Source organism: Triturus cristatus, chromosome 8 (genome assembly GCF_964204655.1).
Source record: "Triturus cristatus chromosome 8, aTriCri1.1, whole genome shotgun sequence".
NCBI lineage: Eukaryota > Metazoa > Chordata > Amphibia > Caudata > Salamandridae > Triturus > Triturus cristatus.
Window position 1 is genome coordinate 598,999,938 of NC_140591.1, and position 24,030 is coordinate 599,023,967.

The 24,030-nt window shown below is 47.0% G+C and overlaps 1 pseudogene; it reads right to left on the bottom strand.

Moving 5' to 3' along the window:
- Positions 1-547: 547 nt before the first annotated feature.
- Positions 548-24,030, bottom strand: part of LOC146802458 (cis-aconitate decarboxylase-like) — a 68,224-nt pseudogene continuing 44,741 nt past the window's right edge.

Consider the following 24,030-nt stretch of genomic DNA (forward strand, 5'->3'; position numbering starts at 1 on the left):
TAAAAACATACACAACCACTACTCATTTCACCAGGTCTAGCTATTCTGCCCGCTACTACATGTAGACTCTACTGCCTCTCCAGCTGTGTCTTTGCTCGGTGACTCTGATTACTTCTCTGTTTCTGTCTTCGGCCCCATTGAACTCTAATACTGATTGGGCCCCATCGCTTTTCCTGGAAGACACTTCAATTAGTTTACTACATTTACTGTGAAGAAGACTACCTTTTTGATGCTATGTGGCTTTACCATCACACGTTTTACTTCATCACCCCTTGGAGACAAATCATAGTTGAAATATGTGCTTCTCTACGGTACTCATATCCACAGGTGTTTTCGAGCCTCTGTCATACCACCACCCTCTCTGTCAGATCACAGAATCTCCATAATAAATCCTAGTTAGTGTGTGACTACTGCAACCTACAGCTCGGTCAGATGTAATCCAAGCACTGTGTTTTTAGTTGGAGGCATCTAGTCATGATTGTGATTTCCAGGAAAGATTCAACCTTGCCCTCCCTAGTATTAGTTAAGAAGGATGTAGAAATGTCTGTCACTTTGTTCACTGTCAAAGTTGTCCCCTTTGATCGGCAGTTGACATCTCCCTAAGTTTAAGCAAAGCACCCAAGATAGAACAATCAACAACATTTTCTAGTTTCTCTACAGTCTCAATAATGCCATCAACTGCTTCCCTTGAGAGAACCGTGGCCGCGTTGGACCTAAACTTCTTTACTAGATCCTCCTGGCTGAGAGGGTTTCTCCAATGACCATAGAAGGTGTCACAGCGCTCTGTGAGTATAGCACCATTCTGCAGTGTGACACTTATTTCACAGTAAAGTTTCTCAAAGTTTGGCTTATTGTCTTTGGGGTGCTCCACCTGTAATTTCTGTAGTAACTGCTGCAGCTGTGGTCTGTGAATGTTTTCATCGCTAAAAGATTGCACAGACATCTGCCCATCAAGCAGGGCTGAGCATGCATTGAACTGGAATGAATGCCGGGCCTCATGCTCAGAATTCAGGAATGGTCGGTTGACATACTTGGCCTCTGGAACCTGGATGCTGTCAATGGGGAGCAATTCATCAGTTTCTACAATGTGCTTCCTGACAGAGCATGCTGCATCCGCCACCCAGTGCATCCCGAGGTGGGCGGGAAATCTTTTGATGGCCACATCTTGTTCACCCAGCAGCCATGTGTAGGAGTTCAGCGAAGGCAGCATCTGTGGAGCATAATCTGCATAAAAGGCACCAAATCCAGACTCCAGATCTAATATCTGCTTGTTTCCTTCCAGGCCTAAGTATGCTAAGCAGGCTGCTTCCAACCCATTCTTAGCTGCGTTGCCGATGTGCAGAGGCTTCGTCTGAGTTGCTGCATTGGCCATTGGAGCACCTGAATATGAAGCAGCAATAGCCAAAGCTTCTCGGCATCCAGACTGCTCAAATCCCATAAACTTTGCAGCTGCTGCTGCACTTCCTAAGGTGCCAACCACCGCTGGAGGATGAAACCTGGTTGCAAAAAAACATAAGGGTGAATATTAGCTACTTCAAGCAGACCTGAAAAGCAAGACTCACAATTTTTTTATGACTGTTAATTATACTTAAGAGTTTGAAATAATAGCAACAGTGATTAGAGATATAAAGAGTCTGATATCCATGTATGTGGAAGGTACTCATGGGCATCAATGTCACCGCTACTAAAGAAACTGACTAGGTTTGGAGAAGTATCTGGACTGTGCATAAACTGGGACAAGTCCAGGCTATTTTTGTTTGTGTGCTTAAGAAAGAGGGATAGTAATGACACTCCTAATGGCGGACTACAATGGAAATCTACAAATGTTCTATATCTAGGTGGTGCATGATAAGATAAGAGAACTCACTAAAAGCTCATCATGAGCAGGATCATAGCTTAGTTATAGAAGTTGGTTGCATTTTAGAATTCACTGCCCTTGCCAGTAATGGAGAGAATCTCCTTAATTAAAATGGTATTCCTACCAAGATGCCTATACTTTTTGTAAGTCTTGGTGACCCCTTTGATCAGCGAACCAATTAAAGAGTTCGACCAGCTATTGGTCTCACTGGTTTGGGCAGGTAAGAGGAGGTGAAGAAAACTAGCCCTGTTGAAATTACCAAGAGAACAGGAAGGACTGATATTACCATATTATTAAAATGACATCACAAATGCAACACAAAGTAGAATGGCTAGATGAAGAGAATAACTGGAAACGAAGCTGTTACAGGGCCTCATATTGTCAAGAAGCGATACTAGATCTTATAATGATGGACGAAAAGGTCCCAGTTATATATCTATATATTATGCAACAGGTGGGACAGGTCTGGGAGAGAATGGTTAAAGTTGTTTTGAGAGCACCCCCATTTGTGAGGGATATGAGATTGTGGAGTATCTACATCCAGCCGACACAGGTTTGGGAGTTATTTTGTTCACCCTCTAACAGGGAACTAATTCAGGTGGGTTGCAGAGTTTAACATTACAGACTTCCAAAAACACTCAAAGGAAAGTTGATATTCTACAATCTAAGGGCCTAATTTATAGTTTTGGGTTCGGATTAAGTACTGTCACCATGGCGGAGTACTTTACATCCACCATGACGCGGGTACTCAAATTTTGAGATGTCCATCAGCCTAGCGGGCATTTCTTACATTTTCAGGAACCACTGTCAGGTAGTTCCTCTAAATGCATTGAAAGTTTGAAGGACATCACTGTCAACATGATGGAGCCGTACATCACATTTTCAACTTTTCCTTATATTCAAATACTAAATTCGAAAGCAGGATTTTGTTTGTGAAAATTAAAATAACAATGACCCCTTCACAATGGGTGTTTTCTCCCATAAAGCGTGAGGGTCATTCTGCAGTTTTCACTGCCCCTTACAGCCAGGCTTTAGCTGGCGGTGACAGACAGTAAATACTGGACATGTATTTTCCCACTGTAAACAGTGTAGGCGAGCACATGGCCAAACCTCCAGTGGCCCTTTCTGTGGCGGGCAGTCGGAGGTGTATGTAGGTGGCAGAGATGAAGTAGTCTTCGCCCTCTGCACACTGAAGTTCCGCAATACTCTAAAAGATGCAGGTGAAACTTCACTTTGGCAGAGAGGGTATTTTGGCACTTTTGTGATTTACATTTAGGTCAGCACCAAAATGTCACATTTACTCTTCTGTCCAATATCTGTTTTTTGAATACTTTTCAGGTTGTTTACATGAGGCTTACCGTTTGGGAATGGCTTCATTGGAAAAACGCATAAGGCGGCCCTGTACTTCAATGCCCACGTTGAAGGCTAGAAGCAGGTCTAGTCCAGAGTAGTTCTATTTGGGGGACATGGCTTCTGCTATGGCGATCAAAGTGGGGAGAACAGCCCCCGATGGGTGTGTGGCTGGGTGCCACGTATCATCAAAATCCACTGAGTGAGTCTAAAGGGAAACATGAAAATGATAAATGTATTGATCAATTATTGTGCACATATTTAACCACAGTAAGAAGATCTCCTATCGAAGTTCATCACAACATGAATGTAACGGGTTGAAGAAGCAGGACTATTTAGAGAGCCCAAGCTTCAAATAAGTTTTGCCTCAATCTTTTAAAACATGGCGCAAAGTCAGTTTGTTAACTTCCATATTACATAGGCAATAACAAGCACTGCAAGATTGACTGGATCATTTTTTGCCCTACTACAGGTCTGTATGGTCTAAAGCTCTGTTCTTTTTCATCAAATCATTTTAGCTCCTAACTGCCATATTTTAGTAACTGAAAATATGTTTGAGTCTGCACCAACTTACTTCCTTTATAAACAGGTTTTGGCCAATCTAATAGGTCGTGCCCTGGCAAACTGGTCCAACTGGCATCAGACATGCAGGCTACACACATAACAAGCATTGAAAGGTAATATAAAAAAATAATAAAAAGCACACTTTGAACCTGAGAACAATGCGTACAGGACTAGTGCAGTCATTAAAAGTGAAAGAAGCCAATGGGTAAAGTGGGCAGTCTCATTACCCCATGCTGTATGCTGTGGTGGACGGAAGCCAATGTGAACAACAATTAAACAGACCAAAGGATGCACAAAAGCCCCTCTATGTATGTACATTAGATATTGGGTTTTTTTAAACGATACTCTGTGAGACAGGTAAATCTTTCTCAAAGACCAGACCAAAAAACAGCATGGTTCCTAATTTCTGCCTGGCTGGACTTCTGTTTCAGTGATAAGAGCCAGACCTAAGCAAATAGCAGCTCCGAGTATGAGCACATTTATATTGTCATTGAAATTGGACTGCCTAAAAAAAAAACACTATTTGGTCTTGTGTTTGATTCAGGACTCCCAGGGGAGAAATTGTCACTTATCATACGATATAGATTCCCCTGTTATTTAGCGGTAGTTATTATCTGAGTGCTGAGCTCCACCCACTACAATCCTTCCCACATGCTTCTGGCTCTTGCCATACAGCACACTGAAGAGGCTTGACCCCCAATTAACAAGATTCTGGAGTGACACGGTCCAGGGAAGTGGGTGGAGCATTGATAACGAAGGACTTATAGAAGTTAAACTAAGCAGATGTCCTAAGGTGGAACACACTTATAGGGACCGGAAGCAGACCAGATTGGAGAAATGGTGGAGCACAGCAGTGGCTGCTACCGATCAGGAGTGGTGGGCAGGAATGGGGGTGTTTGCGGGAACAAAATGAAAAAGAAAAGCACGTAACTGGGCCGGCCGCCCACCACCTCACCTCTGTTTTCTTCTTCCTCAGGTAGCACCCGGGCTTCCCATTGCCAAGAACAAAGCTGAAATGAAGCGTGGTGATTGGTCTGAGAGCCGAACCACGGCGCTCAGACGGGGACTGGGAGGCTTTGCATGTTCCTCACCAGTCTATGTAAAGCAAGCCTGGTGAGGAAAATGCAAAGTGCGCAGGACTGTTTGGCCGGCCCAAGAGGGCCGACCAAGCAGTCATGCGCACTTAAGGAGTGCAAACCACTCCACTCCCTGTTCTAGCCAGCTTCGCCCCTCCCAGAGACCCACTGACTTCAATAGGAAAAATAAAATGATAATAACGATTTGTTGTCATTTTATTTTCCTTTTGATCAGTAGGGCTACGCTCCTCCGCCTTAGCGGAGGAGCCACCGCTGGTGGAACAGGCTGGAGACAGAGGTGTTAAGAAGATTGCAATGTGGGAAATGGTGTTCGAGATCGTACAGACTCAACATTTGTGTAGGAACTTTCAGAAACTGTCAGAATTTGAATGGATAGCACATCAGATCAGGTATGTTGAATGGCGGGGTGGACACACACTCAGTATTTTGCTTGAGGAAGATTTTGAGGATAGAGTTTTTAAGGTTTAAGTTAAGCCTGTTTCACTTAAGAAGGAAACACATACATTGGTGCAGTGCATAACTAATTAGTGTGTTGGGTCTACATCTACGGTGTTGCTTCCTCTCTTTCTCGACCCCTCAACTCCACGCATACTGAATTTATCTTCGCTGCTTTTGCTGGCTCTTTTATGAAAGCAGAACTGTAATCAAGAAAGGTGCCAGTCTCTGAATACCCTGGTGACATTCTTCAATATAATTTTATGTCATTCTCCTTGAATTGGTTTTATTGATATCTCTTGAAATATTTCACTCTCCAATGGTTGACTGGCATTTTAGTGTTTAGTGGGCCCACACACATCAACAGAGAACGGGCTAAAGGCAGTAATAATTGCCTTAATAATAAATTGCTGAATATTTGAACACAATAGTTCTTTAAAAGTTCTTACAGCAACTCCATTGGTGAAGGTAGCGTACAGAGGAGGAAGTCTGAGGTTTGAATGGCCCCAGACGGTGCTGGATCGGTCAGAGTTGTAGATCTGGAAAATAACAAATGCAATGCAATGCTGAGACCAGATAATCATTTCAGTGAGGCAGGTAACAAAAGATAATGGCCAATCAGTTCTAAATCAAGAAACGGGAAACTGTGAAGTTATTCATAGAAAAATTATCGAGCCCGATTCACAGAACTAACTTAAGACAAAATCCTAAACTTACTACCATTTTGGTATTCACAGAATGCACTTACTGCTTTTGGTATTCACAGAATGCACTTACTACTTTTGGTATTCACAGAATGGATTTACGACTACTAACTTTACGTCTGCACTCGGGCCGGAAATTCCGACCCGGAGGCGGAGCTTCCGGCCCAGAGGTGGAGCTTTCGGCCCGGAGGCGGGGATTCCAGGCCGGAGGCGGAGCTTCCGGCCCAGAGGTCGCGATTTTGGCCATGGCTAAATCTCCGCCACTGGCCGGTATCCCCACCTCCGGGCCGGAAGCTCCGCCTCCGGCCTGGAAGCCCCACCTCCGGGCCGGAAGCTCCGCCTCCGGGCTGGAAGCCCCACCTCCGGGCTGGAAGCTCCGCCTCCGGGCCGGAATTTCCGGCCCGAGTGCAGACGTAAAGTTAGGAGTCGTAAATCCATTCTGTGAATACCAAAAGTAGTAAGTGCATTCTGTGAATACCAAAAGTAGTAAGTGCATTCTGTGAATACCAAAATGGTAGTAAGTTTAGAATTTTGTCTGAAGCTAATTCTGTGAATCGGGCCCATCCTATCTACCTAGAAAATAAAGAGATTTCCTAAGAAACAATTTACTCTAGTGGGCATCTGGAAACAACTCCTGGCATCAGGGAACAGCCTTGTTGAAATAAAATACTGTATGTTGTATGCTTCCCATGTAGGTGTTTCACTAGGAACAGTTTAAAATTCAAAGCATCAGAGCTTATAAAAAAGGTCAAATGTTTGGGTTTCTTCTAAATCATGATTGCCCATTTTATGTAACTGATGTTTCATGATCTGTCTAATGCAAACATGAATTCCCTTCCCCTGTAAAATAAATGCCGTGACAAACAATCACATTTTCCACCAAGTCAAAAACATATTTTCTTTTGTTGTAGACAAACCTCTTCCCTCATCTATCAACTGAGCCATTAACAGCTCGACCGCTGATAAAGTTCTCATTTCTTAATTGAATACAGCAATCAATTTGGGAAAGGTGACCATTTAGCTCTAATAAAGTTTTAGGAGCTACTTTGAATGCCATAGGGAGTATTTTAACTAACATTTGATGCTAAGGACCTGTAAAAATATATTTTTAAAAACACTCCATATTATTCTGCCAATATTGGATTATATTGCAAGTGTGACAAAATATGTGAAAACACTACAGTGGTGGACTCATATTTCATTTTAGGGGGTTTCGGCGAACAATTCGCTCCTCCAAGAAAGATCATGATTCATGATGTGTGAGACTTTACACACGAGTCATTTAGTATGGCCTTGGTTAGGAAGTTATCGGAAGTTATGATACACTCAATCCCAATGTCAATAATTATAGGCTACAAGAAATCACTGGGCTATTCGTCATAAAATGACCTGCCTCTGGCCAGTCGCAGCATAATTTAATCACCTGCACAGACAATCTCATCCAATGTATTCCTCAACGGTAAGTAAATGGAGCACTAGTGGTATCAACGCTGACTCAAAATAAATGTCTGTATGAGCAGCAGTGGAAGTGATGGCCACCATGCATAGCTCAGTAATGAATAAATATGAAACTTAGGGGGATATGTAAAAGGAAGTGGCGGAGAGAGGTGTTAGCTTTCCTGGCTTAACGCCTCTCTCCGGCACTTCTGAAACGCAAGGCTGCACCATATTTACAAGAATGTGGTGCAGCCTTGCGTTTCCACCTACAATGCTGCTCCGTTTAGCAATTTAGCATCAATACAGGCACCCTTGCACCATAGTGCAGGGTGTCTGCATGCAGGGGAGGATTGTTTATGTGAAGGAAGGTGTCTCTTACTGCACATAAACAATCCTAAAATACCATTCTGTTAGTCATGTGTGCTGCTTCATGCAGCACACATGAAAGTCACAAAATTGAATTTTTTTTAAAGGTTTGTTTATGTACAGGAAAGGACACCTTCCAGTACATAAACAAACCATGGCATTTTGCTTTTTCCATGTGTGCTGCACAAGGCGGCACACATGGAAAAAGCGAACACAAGGAGAAATAATGCATTTCACCTGGTTTCGCCTACTTAAGACCAGGTTTTCCCCGGTCTTAATTTTGGCGTTGCCTACTATGTACGCCACTCTTGTACATAGGGGGCAGCGTCAAAATGATTGGGTGTTGTGGTGGAACGCCCATCGCAACACCCACTGCTCACCCCTTTCACGCTAACCATAGCGTGAAAGGGGGCCTTATTTACAGATCGTGTCAAGTTGCTGTGCGGTTGGTTATCGCTGAGAATCAAGAATTGCCATTTTGTTTGTAAAGAGTGCGGAAGAGTTTTCACCTGACCATAGGATATCACAACCCAAACTTATACTACTGCCTCGCGATTAAAGGACGACAGCTGCTTTACTCATTCTTTATCTTTTTTAAAAATCCTTTTCAAAAACTTGGTGATAATTGCCAATTTCACTACTGCTGTACAACTCAGTTACACAGTTTTCCTTCTGTGTGCAGTCGGGTGCTTATTTATTAGGCCCTTTCCCTGGTACCTGATTGATCTCAGTGAATATAATCCATGGGTTGCTTTTAATATTTGATTGTTTGTCCTGAAGATGGTCTGACGGACGATATCGCCATAAACAGACCGAAACGTCGACTATTACATCTATTTCCCCAGCAAATTTGGCTACTAAGGACTTGTTTTCTATTTTGTTAGATTCATTTCCTTATTGTATATTGTATGGAATAGATGATCACATCATTGATTTGTCGGTTCCTTTATGTACCATCTATCATGATGTAATATTGCTTTTGATTGTACCCTTTATATTTCTGTTCACATTAAAATTGTGTACCTTTGAGAAAATCAGATATACCCGTGTTTGAAAAATTTTCATACATCAATCATTGTGACTTATGTGGAGATTGGCTCATGGTTCAGCCACTATTTGGGACATAACACACAAATAATCAATTTATATAACTTTTAAGTGATATTAATAAATGAAATCCCTTGTAGGCATCATTACCTATCAATAGTTTATCTGCCCATGCCTCCAAGGGTATTTTGGGTCTCCCACTGTTGTATTACTTTATTTACATGGCAGCGTTAAGCCACGTTAAGTGGCTAAACACTGCCTTCTAAATAGGGCGCAGCCCCTTTCGCCACCACAACAACAATAAAAGTGATGTTGTAGTGGCGATAGGGAAATGTACATATGCCCCATAGTTTTAGTGTAGAGATACATTTATTCTTATTTTGACCATACAACTCATGGTTCATTTAATAGGAGATATGCTGGATCCTGACATTCACAGGGACAATTTAAAAGAAACAAAGCAAAAATACTTTCACAATATACCCTGATTACCAGGGATGCAGAATTCTTACCTTGCTATATTGCAAGACCTTTTGGAAGACCTCGGTGCCGGTACCCAAGAGCCCGACTCCCAGGGTATCCAGGATCATGCGTTTGCTCCTCTGAAGCACTGGTTCTGTCAGGTGGTCAATTGTCAAGCCATGAACCATGCTAGCCATACTTCCTGTCACAGTCTAGGGATGAGCAACATTTGATTCAATCAATTGAAATAGAATCAACAAACAGTATCCATTTCTATCACTCTTGACACTTTTACGTTTACGTCCATTTATGCCAACCCCCAGCACCATTTGTGCTTAGACATCTCAAGGAAATTTGACCTATTCTTCTAATCGGACCATGTCAATCAAAAATGCTTCAAAGGCTGTACTAATGGCAGACTGTGAGTATTCTAAATGCACATAACATGATGTAGCGTGGAACTCCATGTCTGAACACTGTCACACAGCAGCATGCTGGGAAACCAGGACGCAACTCACGACTCTAAATTCTGGTCCTTACTGGTAATATTACTAAATACTTACAACATACTACAAAGTAATTCATATCTTGCTACTTTAATAATAGTTTTTATTACACGGCTCAAAGTTATATGTTTTATCACGCTGTAAAAGGTAAAAAGTGGATTCACCGTGCCAAGATTTAAACATGAAACTGCCACACAGACATGTGTGAGAGGAGACGTACATTATTGCTGCCCAGGCTGTATTTGTGCTTTGTATTAGGGATGGTTGCACTGTTGCTGTCATATCTCAATCAATCAATCAAACAGGATTCATAAAGCTCCGCTAATCACCTGTGAGGGTATCCAGGCGCTGAGAGCCAAGCTGCTCGGGCGCCATCCATTGAATAGCCAGGTCTTGAGTCCCCTTCTGAATTCCTGAAGAGAGAGGGTGATGTTCGGATATTGAGAGGTAGGCCATTCCTCCACTGTTGCTTCGGTGGATGTGTGGGGTGTGCGTGAGAGAGAGGGAGGTGGAGCGCAGGAGCCTGGAGAGTTGGTGGAAGCCCAGGCAGTGGTTGATGTAAGCTGGTCCTAGGCTGTGTAGGGCCTTGTATGTATGGGTCAGCTTCTTGAATTGGCATCTCTTGTGGACAGAGAGTTGATGGTGTTTCTTCAGGCGAGGTGTGATATGGGTCTATCTGGGGAGGTCGAGGATGAGTCTGTCCACTGCTGGGTTCTGAATGGTCTGCAGTCTCTTAAGGAGGTGTGTGGTAATTCCTTTGTAGAGTGCGTTGCCATAGCCAAAGTGGATTGTGAGAAGGGCTTGAGTGACTGTGCACCTGGTGGAGACTGGGAGCCCTCTGAAGATATTTCAGAGCATGCACAGCGTAAGGAAGCAGGCACGCTGATTCTTCATGGTGAGTTTGCTGTCCAATATGATGCCAGGTTCTAGGCGTGGTCCATGGGGGTGGGAGAGGGGCCCAGTTTAGCAGGCCACCAGGAACGGTTTCACTGGGAGGTGTTGTTCCCAAAGATCAGTACTTCTGGCTTGTCTGTGTTGAGCTTGAGGCAGTTTTTTGCATCCAGTCAGCGACCCTGGTCATGCACATGTGGAAGTTTGCCCTTGTGGTGGATGGGTCTGCGGATAGAGAAGAATGAGCTGGGTGTCGTCTGCATAGTAGATGATGTTCGGTGCATAGTGTCTGACAATGCTGACCAGGTTTGTCATGTAGGCGGCATTGAACAAAGTAGGGCTGATGGATGAACCTTGAGGGACATCGCAGATGATGTTCTTGGGCTCTGAGATGAATGGGCGAAGGTGGATTCTCTATGTTCTTGAGGTGAGGAAGGAATCAATACATTTGAGAAGCATCCTCCTGGATTCCGATCAGATGAAGCCTCTTAATCAAGGTGTGGTGAGGAACAATGTCGAAAGCAGCTGACAAATTAGGGAGGATCAAAGCAGCTGATTCTCCCCGGTCTTGGGGGTCCTTATATCATCAGTGGCTGTGATCAGGGCGGTTTCCGTGCTGTGTTTTGCGTGGAATACAGATTGGAATGCATCCAGGCAATCGGAATTCTTGAGGTATTCCATGAGTTGGTGGTCGATGGCCTTTTGTGGGACTTTGGCGGTAAAGGGAAGCAGGGAGATGGGTCGGTGGTTCCTAAGCTCCTTGTGATTGGTGGACGGTTACAGCTGCCTATGTTATGCATTTGAATTGTGTGTTGAGAGACAAGTATGCACTTTTGCTGTGAAGGGTATACTTCAACTGCCTGCTTTGTCTTTGTGCATGAGGAATCACATACTGTTGCTGTCCATGCAGTACCATATCATTGTATGTGGGGGACTATCGTTTTACTTTCTATGCTGTACCTTGGTTATGTGCACTATCTACTACAGGTTTCTCCAACAAGTCGATCACAAGCTACCAGTAGATCTCAAACACCCTCAGAGTAGCTCACAACCTTGAGTTCATTTCCAAATAAGCACATTTTTCTTTTAAAGTTAAGGGAAGACTGTGTTTATTTGACATCATTATAATCAGACTGAAAATAGCAGAGCCTGATTGAGCAGGGCTCAGTCCGATTTATGACCCAGGTTGGGGCACTGAGGTGAAGAACTGAAGCGGTGAAGTATTTCATTCCTTAATAAAAGTCATTGTCAACTCAATATTGGAGCATGGAAACAAAATTATGTTTCTGAATGTTTTTGAATGGGAGAAGATTAAATTGAAATGGGATCTTAATGTGCAAACTCTTTATTTTAATTGTCTCCTATTTCAAAGTGTTGCCTTCACAAACAGCAGGCCTCTAGCTCCACGTTATCAGTAGAAACTGTGCCACATTTATAAAAATACAATAATTCTTTTTTTTAATGGGAAAAATTTTAAGTGAAGAAAAATATTTCTATCAACCTCTAAGGGTCTGAATTAGATCTTGGCGGTAATAGTTCAACTGTTGTTTTTCCATCGGATTCCTCACCCGCCTAATAGGTCTAGGCAATCCACTTACTCTAATTAGATGCTGGCGGGTCTATGTTGAAGTGCTGCCAATGCTGCTAGGTATGTTCACCCACGTCGATAACGCCACAGGCAAATGCAGCTGTTGGAGGGAGTACATCCAGTTTGTCCGCGGGGCCAATCGCAGTGTGCCTTCCCACTGACGTGACTGTGGTGGGGAAACCATCACACCTGCGTTGGCAGATTGGAATGGCTTTAAGGCTGACACTTACCTTCTTTCTGTTTCACACTATCTTCACCATCATGGATCTGATCATACAAGTCTTGCCTTTGCTGCTGCTACTTGACCATGAATCAAATCCACACCGTCGTCACTGAAATCGAAGGTAAGCTTCTCTTTTAACTTGTTACCTTCAACTTGTCAGTTTACATTTGATCAGAACTCGTGTATGCTAAAATCTCTCTTACAAGCAATAACATGCCAATGTGTAATGCATAGGTGGGTAATGTTGTCATTTAAGAAATTTAAAGAAACACACCAGTATATTTTTTAAATTGGTACAAATCGCCTTCATGATAATGGAGACCAACACAAAAATAAACATCAATCCAAAACCAAAAACTGACCATACAGTTGTGTTAACTTAATTTTCCGAAACTGTAAAATCGTAAACATATGTGTTACACATTATTGGGATAATTGCATTGTAATATAATGTAGAATTGCACTTGACAAGGTGAAACGTTTGTTTCAAATAACTGTAAAAGCAATGTCAGTTCCAAAGTTTTATCAAATAACATATATTGTGCATTTCCTGTATTTAATGAAATGTTATGTGTGTCATCATTATTTTAAGGTGCAAAGCATATGTGTTTATCTTCATCACTTATAAGCCCTAGTGCTTATGTTGCCCATCACCCCTGCCCCCCCCACTCACAGGGGACCTATTGCACATCACCCCTGCCACCCCCACTCACAGGGGACCTGTTGCCCATCACTACTGCCACCCCACCCATAGGGACTATGTTGCCCATCACCCCTGCCACCCACACCCATAGTGCTTATGTTGCCCATCACCCCTGCCACCCCCAGCCATAGGGTATATGTTGCCCATCACCCCTGCCACCCCCACTCACAGGGGACCTGTTGCCCATCACCCCTGCCACCCCACTCACAGGGGACCTGTTGCTCATCACTACTGCCACCCCCACCCATAGGGACTATGATGCCCATCACCCCTGCCACCCCACTCACAGGGGACCTGTTGCTCATCACTACTGCCACCCCCACCTCTAGGGACTATGGTGCTCATCACCCCTGCCACCCCCACTCACAGGGGACCTGTTGCTCATCACCCCTGCCACCCCCACCCATAGGGACTATGTTGCCCATCACTCCTGCCACCCACACCCCTAGTGCTTATGTTGTCCATCACCCCTCCCACCCCCACTCACAGGGCTTATGTTGCCCATCACCCCTGCCATCCCCACTCACAGGGGACCTGTTGCCCATCACCCCTGCCACCCACACCCCTAGTGCTTATGTTGCCCATCACCCCTGCCACCCCCACTTACAGGGGACCTGTTGCACATCACCCCTGCCACCCCCACTAACAGGGGACCTGTTGCCCATCACTACTGCCACCCCCACCCATAGGGACTATGTTGCCCATCACCCCTGCCACCCACACCCATAGTGCTTATGTTGCCCATCACCCCTGCCACCCCCAGCCATAGGGCATATGTTGCCCATCACCCCTGCCACCCCCACTCACAGGCGACCTGTTGACCATCACCCCTGCCACTCCCACTCACAGGGGACCTGTTGCCCATCACCCCTGCCACCCACACCCATAGTGCTTATGTTGCCCATCACCCCTGCCACCCCCAGCCATAGGGCATATGTTGCCCATCACCCCTGCCACCCCCACTCACAGGCGACCTGTTGCCCATCACCCTTGCCACCCCCACTCACAGCAGACCTGTTGCCCATTACTCCTGCCACCCACATCCCTAGTGCTTATGTTGCTCATCACTACTGCCACCCCCACCCATAGGGGACCTGTTGCTCATTACCCCTGCCACCCCCACCCATAGGGACTATGTTGACCATCACCCCTGCCACCCACACACCTAGTGCTTATGTTGCCCATCATCCCTGCCACCCCCACTAACAGGGCTTATGTTGCCCATCACCCCTGCCACCCCCACTCACAGGGGACCTGTTGCCCATCACCCCTGCCACCCACACCCATAGGATGGGTGATGTGCAACACATCCAGCATACGCAAACATCAGGTATGTCCACAAAATACATCCCCCATGACATCATGACAACAGTGTGTAGTCTGTGACAAATGCCCACAACAGTGATTATGGCTACGAGCAATGTAAGTAACAGCACATGTATGACCAACACATGAGTGTGACATGCACAAGGCAAGCATCACCATAGCACTGTGGCAATGTAAAAAGAACACCCCCTCACTGTGTAGAGCAGAAGTTAAGTGGGGGCCCACAAAATGCAGCAGATGTCGAGCATTGTGGTGATGGGGACCAAACCCCCCTCAACACAGTGACCAAAAGGCAAGTGTCATCATGGTCAAAGCTGCAAATAACAAACAGCATGTCTGATCCCTCCTCCCAACACATCAAACACTTCTGGGGCAAACTAGTGGTTGTGTCCCATACACACAGAGATGTGGCGAGGCTAACAGTGCTGTAAAAACATAACATTCAAGGCCATGTGCAGACAAGCACCACACATGGGGGCTGACAATGCACACAGCGTACAATGACACAACAGCAGAAGTGACCATCACCAAGCATGCACACATCCCGAAAATAGACACACCAATCAAAACAACATGTGTAGACTGTAGGTGTCAGCTCACAAACTAACATTTCATGCCAGCAATAGCACCCAACAACCATGATGAATGTGTACAATTATGTGAAATGACTCAAAGGGACAGCATGCAAAATCACAGAAACAGCATCCAGACCAAGGCCCACAACAGCAATACCAACGCACTGGTGCAGATGCACAAACAGGCAAACTCACACTGCACATCGGACACAACATGTGTGTGTGTGTGTGTGTCACAGTATCCCCAGGCAACTACACAACACATGAGGGGGGCTGAACTACAGTGAAACAGATGTGGACACAGTGCCATACAAAAGTAAACCATCATTGGGACACCCTCAGTGGGCAATCAGGCATTGGGAGATGAGAGGAAGCACAACAGACACATGTGACACAAGCTGGAATGAACACCAACTAACACAGCAAGAGACTGACACACAACACCACTACCCCCAGGGAACAGACAGTGGGATGACACAAGCATACATGACACCTCCACTGTGATGACAAAGGCAGATGTCGTACAAACTGGGAAACCCAGACATGTGTCCTGTGCCACAAATGTACATCACACATATACACACACAAATCACTCAGCATGGCCTCTCATCCATGGACAAACGGGAGCTAGGGGACCATCCATGAAAACATTCACATCAGTCCACCATCAACACCACACACCTGAACTGCAACAATGTGTATCTGTGAAGTCCACATGGACAGGTGACATTGCACATGCACCCATGACAAACACAGGAATGTTGCCAAGAACTAAGGTACACCCACACATCACACAAGGACTGTTTACAACCCTGGGGAATGACAGACACACTGGACTGTATGCGGTACATGGCCATGACCTCAAAGGTCATGTAACCTTCAGAATCCCCGCCGCAGTCCCAGGACTATGCCGATGCCAAGGAGGAACACAAAGCACCCATGCTGACACCTGCCAGCAGCGCTGCCGTGAACCCGACAAGTGGGAGCAGTTACACACTCATACAAATGTCTCAATCACTGAAAACTACCATCTAGGGACAACTACATGATATTGCGAACAAACAAGTGCCTTGAGGAACCCTGACTGTGTCCCATCTGTGTCTGACAACATCATCACCACTCAGAACTGACAAATCACAATGATGATACAGCAATTAACAGTAGTGTGTCATGCACCCACACATCTGGTAGCCCATTGGAAAAGTAGTGGGATGAACCCAGTACCACTCAGCAAGCATCAACAACAGGAACATTTCAAGGGAACCCTGTCTGTGTATGAACAGGGATGTGGACACACACACACACAGTGGCGGCTGGTGACATTTAAAAGTGGTAGGGCGTAAAATGAGTGATGGAGTGCACCGTGGCGAGCGAGCGCGAAAAATATAAGGGGCGTTCGGCGGGGTGCTCCCCTGAGACAATTTCGAAAAAAGAGTGGGCACATGGTGCATTTTCAAGCCAATTTCCAATGTTCCACTTCATATGGGAAAAAAGTTATACATGTGACGAATGGCAAAGGTAAATTAAATGCATAATTATTTACTGCCTGAAAAAGCCAGCCCAAGAGTATAAAGCAAGCCACCCATATCCCAGACCTTGCTCCACAAGTCGCTGTGCAAACCATATCACAAATTTCCCACACCAACACCCTGTGGACTGTTATGTCAGCGTTTCTAGATTCATTTATTTGAAATACGTTTTTATTTTTACTCGTGCACATGCACTACAGGACTGAATATCTTGTTTGAAAATTCATGGGTTTTTTTCTTGTTATAATGCATGCAACATCTATTTCATTTTGAAGAAGTATCACACTCCCACCTCGCCCATGGTTGGAGCTCTCATTGATATAGATTTACAACATTGCTATCATTTCTCTTTAGCAGTCCAGTACATAGTCTCATCACTCCCCCGCCTTTCCACCTCATTCCCGTCATACACGTACACAAAAACATGGACAGTGGAGCAGGATAGTACAGAACAAGAGGAAGAGAGGCACTGACAAAGCGCCAATGAGGACTGAACATGGACCAGGGTGCATGCATGGACACACAGACAGAGAGACACAGAACCTGTCTGACACATGGACAATGAGACACAGACCAGGGTGCATGCACACACAGACAGAGACACAGAACCTGACACATAGACAATGAGACATAAACAAAGACCGGGGTGCATGGACACACAGACAGAGACACAGACCCTGACACCTGGACAATTAGACATGGACACAGACCAGGGTGCATTAACACACACACAGAGACACAGAACCTGACACGTGGACAATGAGACAGGGACACAGACCAGGGTGCATGGACACTCAATGAGGCATGAACATGGACAGGGACAAGGATGCATGGGTACACAGACAGGGAAATACAGAACCTGGGACATGGACGGTGACTTACATAGAAACTCTCCTGAGTGACTGTGTACTTAGGGTAGAAGCACGCCTTTCATTTAGAAATCCTCCTCTGTTGCATGCTAGATAAGTGGCCAGCTTCACCACATGCATGTCACCCCTCACATGGTTCTTCAATTAAACAAATACGCCTTGCCTCTCAATCATTCATTGATGGGTGCGTGGGGGCAGGGCCTACCTCCAGAAACATTTCTATCTACAAGACTTGTTATTTTTCCGAAGCTAGGCCCTGCTGGCAGTGGCATGCACCTCTGAAAAGCATACACACTGCGTGCCAGCAGGGCCTAGCTTCAGAAACGTAACATTGCTTGTAGATAGAAATGTTTCTGAAGCTAGGCCCTGCTGGCACGCAGCGTATATGCTTCTCAGAGGAAGTGCATGGCAGGGCCTAGCTCTGCTTCAGAAGCATTTAAATACCCAGACTTGCTCTGATGCACAAGTAGGTTATTGAATGAAAAGTATTTCGGTTGAACCACAAAAGTGATTTTTCCCCCCCCAAAGAACGGGTGTGACAATCAAGGAAATACCGTATTGTGAGGAATGGCCGCATTTTTCCGCAAATCTGTAAATCGCTCGAGGCATTTGTAAGTTTATTGTAAGGCCCCCTAGAGCGTGGAGACGGATCCTAGCAGAGTGTGTAATTGCATTTATACAACCCTTCATAACCTGATGAGGCGCTAAAGCGCTTTCAGTGAGCTGGTAACACGCTAAATAATGCCATGCACCTCCGTGCCCACAGACATGCCAGGGGACAACGGCGGGCACACTGAGACCGACATTTATGAACGAGTTAGAGGGTTACAGAGCAGTGCCACCCTACTCTACTTTCAGCTGTTCCAGCTGCCCGCTTTTACTCTTTAACCAGCCCAGGCGCCCTCCAGCCATCCATCAGTGTCCCCGTTCCTTTCAGAAGTGCTGCGAAAGGCTGCCCCGAACCCGTGGTACCGCCTGAGCCTAGGCTTCATCTGAACTGTCAGGAGTGCACGGCAGGCAGCTGCAGATTTCCACGGTGCAAACCTTGGACGGCCCTTCATTTTTGATTCTAGAGAGTTGAGGAGGACTCCATTTGTTCCGCTGTCCAAGTGGAGCAGCGCAGCTCTGAAGTTGCCGCTTTGTTGAGGCTCTGACCCCGCGGAATGTGCAGCCAGATGAGTGCACTTGAATGTAAAGTTCAGGTCGGAGCAGCCGTGCACGGACAGTGACCCTCTGACGGCGCGCGCTGGCTCCAGTTAGAAATGGGTTCTATTGGACCCGGTTCTAGCCGATGGGTTTGATATATAACTATGTAACCCTTTGAAGTTCTGTATTTCATAAACACACGTCTAGTCAGTCGCGGCCAGCATAATGGGCGGGGGGGTGGAAATGGGGTAGTCAGGTGGGGTATGGGGGGAAGCGGGAGGGGTTAAATAACTTACGAATACTTCAAAATATTAAATAAAACTTACAGAGCTTCTGGATGGGTTCGACGACTTCCGACTCCCGCCGTCCGGTCCAGCGCCAATTCCTGCAGCTCCTCCTCGTCAACTGAAAACGAAAGGCCGCCTCGCTCTGGAAAGGCCGCCTCCCTCCCTCCACCAATCACAATGCTGGTGAGGCGCTGGGGAGAGCGCCCCAGCCGCGCCATTTTCCCCGCATTGAGAAAAATGGAGAGTGGGCGGTCGTGCTCGAGGGCAGGGGGGGAGTGGCTTACCCACACTTGTGGGTATTGACTGTTTGGTCGGCTTAGGGCCGACGGCCAAACAGTCAGTATCTACAACAGTGGGTAAGCCACTCCCACCGCCCTCAAGCACGACCGCCCACCCTCCCGCCCCCAACCAAGCACAGAGGCACTTCTGGTTTCTCGCAATGCGAGAAGGCAGAAACATAAATGGTCATTTTTACCATTTATGTTTCTGCCTTCTCGCACCGCGAGAAAGCAGTGGGGCAACGCCCCAACGCCCTAATGGGGGAGCCGCCACTGCACACACATGCACATACAACACACACCATGGGCCCAGGCCATGTCACTGGACAACACACTAAATTGAGGGGACACAACTCCTGTGGGAGCCCAGCTGTGCCAAACATACTTCACCGCAAGTCCCACTCATGTCTGCAGAACACTTGGTCAGCCAGCCATCAGTTACCACACAATGAAGGCTCTGGTCACAACAGCCTGGGTATGAGAGTCTCCCCTAAGTCAGCTGCGCATACCCAAAATATATGTCTAGCAAGTTGCACAGAGGACCCAGTTGCTCCTATTACAATGATGCCCACACCTGTAGGGCCTGTAATGATGAGCACGAAGTATGTGGAAGTGACAATTTGGACAATGGCAAGCACATCATATGTGCAGGGGTGCAAGCCACAGATGTGACCATGCCAATGAAATGCTCACAGAGAGATGTACACAAATAGTTGATCCAGACACACCCAGGTAGCTGCAAAGGAAGTCATGGATACCCTCCAGAATAGGATACATATCTCATGGACCACAGGGAGTACCTCACATCAACACATCAGTATGCAACATTGTAAACCAAGCATTACAGGTGCAAGGGCATGTAAAACAACATCAACATGATGTACAGCTAAATCAAGTTCACAGGGACAAAGTAAAAAGCTTTATTCAGCATATGAAAAGTGAAACGTCTGTTCCAACAAAAGGCCAATGGCCAGTCCATGTCCAAATGGCAAGGAGTGAACTAGAGTGACAAATTTAGTATATGAAATGCTAAACATCTGTGCAACCAAAAGGCCAATGGCCAGTCCATGTCAAAATGCCAAGGAGTGAACAAGAGTGACAACTGTCACACCTTGCTTGCCTGCACTGCTAAGGACTGGGGTCATCCCCTCGGAGGGGCATACATGGGGGCAGGCCAGGCACCGCAGGGACAGGATCAGGGCGCAGCAGAAGGAGGCAGTGAAGAGGTGGGGGATGCAGGCGAGACACTTGCAACTGCAGTGGAGCTGACTGAAGAGGTGGGTGCTGTCACAACTGTGGGGCACAAGTCAGATGAGGTGGGTGCCGGCACAACTCCAGTGGGCAGGTCAAATGGAGTGGATTGGCTCACCACTGCAGTGCCCAAGTCAGACGGGGCGGTAGTGGACTCCAAAGCAGTGCCTACATCCATGGGAGCGGAATGGGGGATGGGTGAGGTCGGCAGGGCAGGGGGGGGACACGGTCCCCACATCAGTGGCACCAACTGTCTGACCAGGTGTGGAGGAGCAAGTGCTAGGGGGGGATGGCCTTAGCATTTTGGGGATGGTGTATCTGTGTGTGGGGGAACCCGGGGCAGGGAGTTGCGGGGGAACCTCTGGAGTGGTGGCCTGGGGGAAGGAGGACGGAGACTTTGCCTTGGAGCTACGTGCTTGCGGGGGGGTCTTGCTCTCCTTGCGCCAGGGGGACTTGCGGGTGGGCGTCTCGCTCTGACTGCGCCTGGAGGAGGGTGTCTGGGTGTGAGGGGCACTCCCTTCTGTGTGTGGGGACTTCCTCTTCCCCTTGTAATCAGGATCTGCTGGGTCGGTGGGGAAGAGGCCAAAGTCACAGAGGAAGAGCTTCTGAGGGGGTGGGTTTGCAGGTGAGGCAAGGGAAGGGGGCTGGGAGGGAGAGGTGTCGGAGGACTGTGGAGTGGTTGTGGATGACTGTGTGTGTGTCAGCAAACCAGCCCCTGTGAGTGTGAAATCAGTCCCCTGCGCTTGCTTGTGTGCACGTCTAGCCCTTGGTTTGGGGGTTTCTGTGCTTGGGACAGGTAGGGTGCTAGGAATCGTGGGTGGTGCAGGTGTAGGAGGGGTGTGGGACTGTTGGAGGAGGGACACTGCTGCCGTCAGGGAGGAGGCCACAGACTGGTTGGTCCTCTGTAGGGCAGACATGCCCGAGGAAATGCCCTCCATGAATGACACCAGTTGTGTCAACAGACCAGTGTGTGCATGGAGGACCTTCAGCATCGACATTTGCCCTATATGGATCTGTCTAAGTAAGTCCACAGACTCCTCACTCAGGGCAGCAGGGGACACAGGGGCAGGGGGTGCGGTGCCTGGCACAAAGGAGACATGCTCACAAACACGGGAGCCCACAGGGGCCTCTGGGATGGGAGCCGATGGGAGGGGTGTGTTGGTGGTGGTGGTGGCGGTGGCGGAGACAGCCTCACTAGCTGGTGTTTGGTGGCTGCTGACACCCGCCTCCACAGGGGAGTTATCCTCAGAGCTGCTGTGGCCTTCAGCTGGGGGGGATGGTGCTGACGACTCCTCTGTGTGGCTCAACTCGCCTTCCGTGCCACTGGGTCCACCTGACTCCTCTCCTTCTGTCCCTGTAAGGCTCTGTGGCTCCTCCTGGTCCATGGAGCTGTCCCCTCCTGTGGCCGTGGATGTATCTGGATAGGAATAGGAAGTAACAGAACAACATCAGTCACCTGCACCAACTGCACACACCACAGTGAGTAGATCACATCACAGGGCAAGCACTGGCATCATCAGCTAAACACAGCTCAAAGTGCCAACACTGTTTAGGATGAGACAAATGTCATTCTCAACATCAACCATGTCACACATATCCCTCCTTGACTTTCACACATATGTCCGGTGCATGTTGGATGCTAACACACCAATGTGCCAACATGCACCTCCCACACATTAGTTGTACATGCAAGTGAACATGTAGGAGTATGCACATCTCTTGAGACTGACTCAGTACAGGTGTCCGGATGAAGGGATGGGCAGAGACTCATTTCACATGCTTGGGATGCATGCAAGCAACACACACTATGATGTACTCGTGTCCTGATGGGCAAGGCCACAATGGGGTGCATGGTGCACACTTGAACATAACACAGGCTCACTCATAGCAAGTTCAATGCCATGGCACTGGGATGCCCTGAAAGTCAGTCAACACTGTCTCCTGTCACAGGGGCAGGGCATCCAGACAACAACAATATGCACTGACTCACAATCCTAGCTCAGGGGTAAATCTGACTCTGCAGATGACCAGTGCACTTGCCCATCCCATGCAAACAACATATCCAGGACCCAGAAGACCCCACATCATGAAAATTATTCATATGAGTCTCAGCAAACACAAATCCATGTACATTAACACATCACAGTCTGCCATGCATATAACCCAGCTGCATGAGGGACACAGTTGCACACACCATTGTGCGTTGTCAGATGATCACACACCTATATGTCACACAGGTCTTGTCTCCCACAGTCACATTGCAGATGTCATGCTGACCCTCTGAATCATGGACATCCCAGTTGTACGTAGCAACAAGCCACACCCGAATGACACAGAGGCACACACCTGAGGGCACATGTCACTAAGCACAACCTGCAATTTCATACGCAGGAGTGGGATTACAGAGTGTTTCTGAATGTCCTTGAGGGGGCATTACTGGGCAGGACTAAGTGAAACAGTGTGTTGCCCCGGACAGTAGTCAGGTGGCTAAGCAATTGTGACATACTTGATATACATACTTCTGATGCCCAAAAATTGGAGTCCCCTGCTGCATGGTTTTGTTTTGAATACCCCAGAAACATGTTGCGAGTCAGACCAGCAATTGGTACACATCTCAAGGGCACACACAGTTCACATGTCAGATCTCAGGCATTGTGTAAACAATTGACCCACACATGAAACGCACAATAGAGTCACGGGAACTGATGCTGACTGGTACCTGAAACAAAGCTGACTGCAGGGACACAGCACAAGCAACAGACTGTAGGGGCCATACCTGTGGAACAGATGAGGAGGGTGCATCACACAGATGAGGGACCTGATTTTGGGACTACAAGACCTATGTAATGTGGAAGTGTGACCCGGACAAAAGACTGCTATTTGCATGTCAGACATAGTACACAGATCAGGCAGGGACTGACCCCCTTCCTGCTGCTGTCTGGCCTTCAGCTGCCTATCCAGGTCCGGGAAGACCACCGCCAGTATCCGGAGCATGTGGGGAGTCAGGGTCGGTGTCCGCCCCTCCTGCGTGGAGGTGACAGCTTCAGCTGGACTCTAGCTATCCTCCGGGTCCAGCCCCGAAGGTCCTGCCACCTCCTCTGGCAGTTGCGGATGCGGCACTTGTAGACCCCCACAGAACGAACAGCCCGGGCGATGGTCAGCCAGATCCCCTGCTTCTGGTGGGCATCAACCTGTGAGGATGAAAAAGTGAAAAGTACATTAACACACATGCCCCAGATTTGTGCAGCACACAATTGGATATACATGTCATCATCACAAAGGGAAATAAATTACACAGGTAGTGCGACCATGGGGAATGAAAACTCACATGCATGTCTGATATGTTAACAATGCCTGGATAGTTTAAGCTTGCAACAATGCACTTTATCAGCAAGAAAACTATTAATTACATGTACCTACACACTTTGGTGGATGAAAGTAGTCAGTGAGAATGCTTGCCACTGGTGTACACACTGCTAGTACTGCTAGTCAGACAACATGCATAATTAGAAAGGCAGTGGACAGCACACTCACCTGC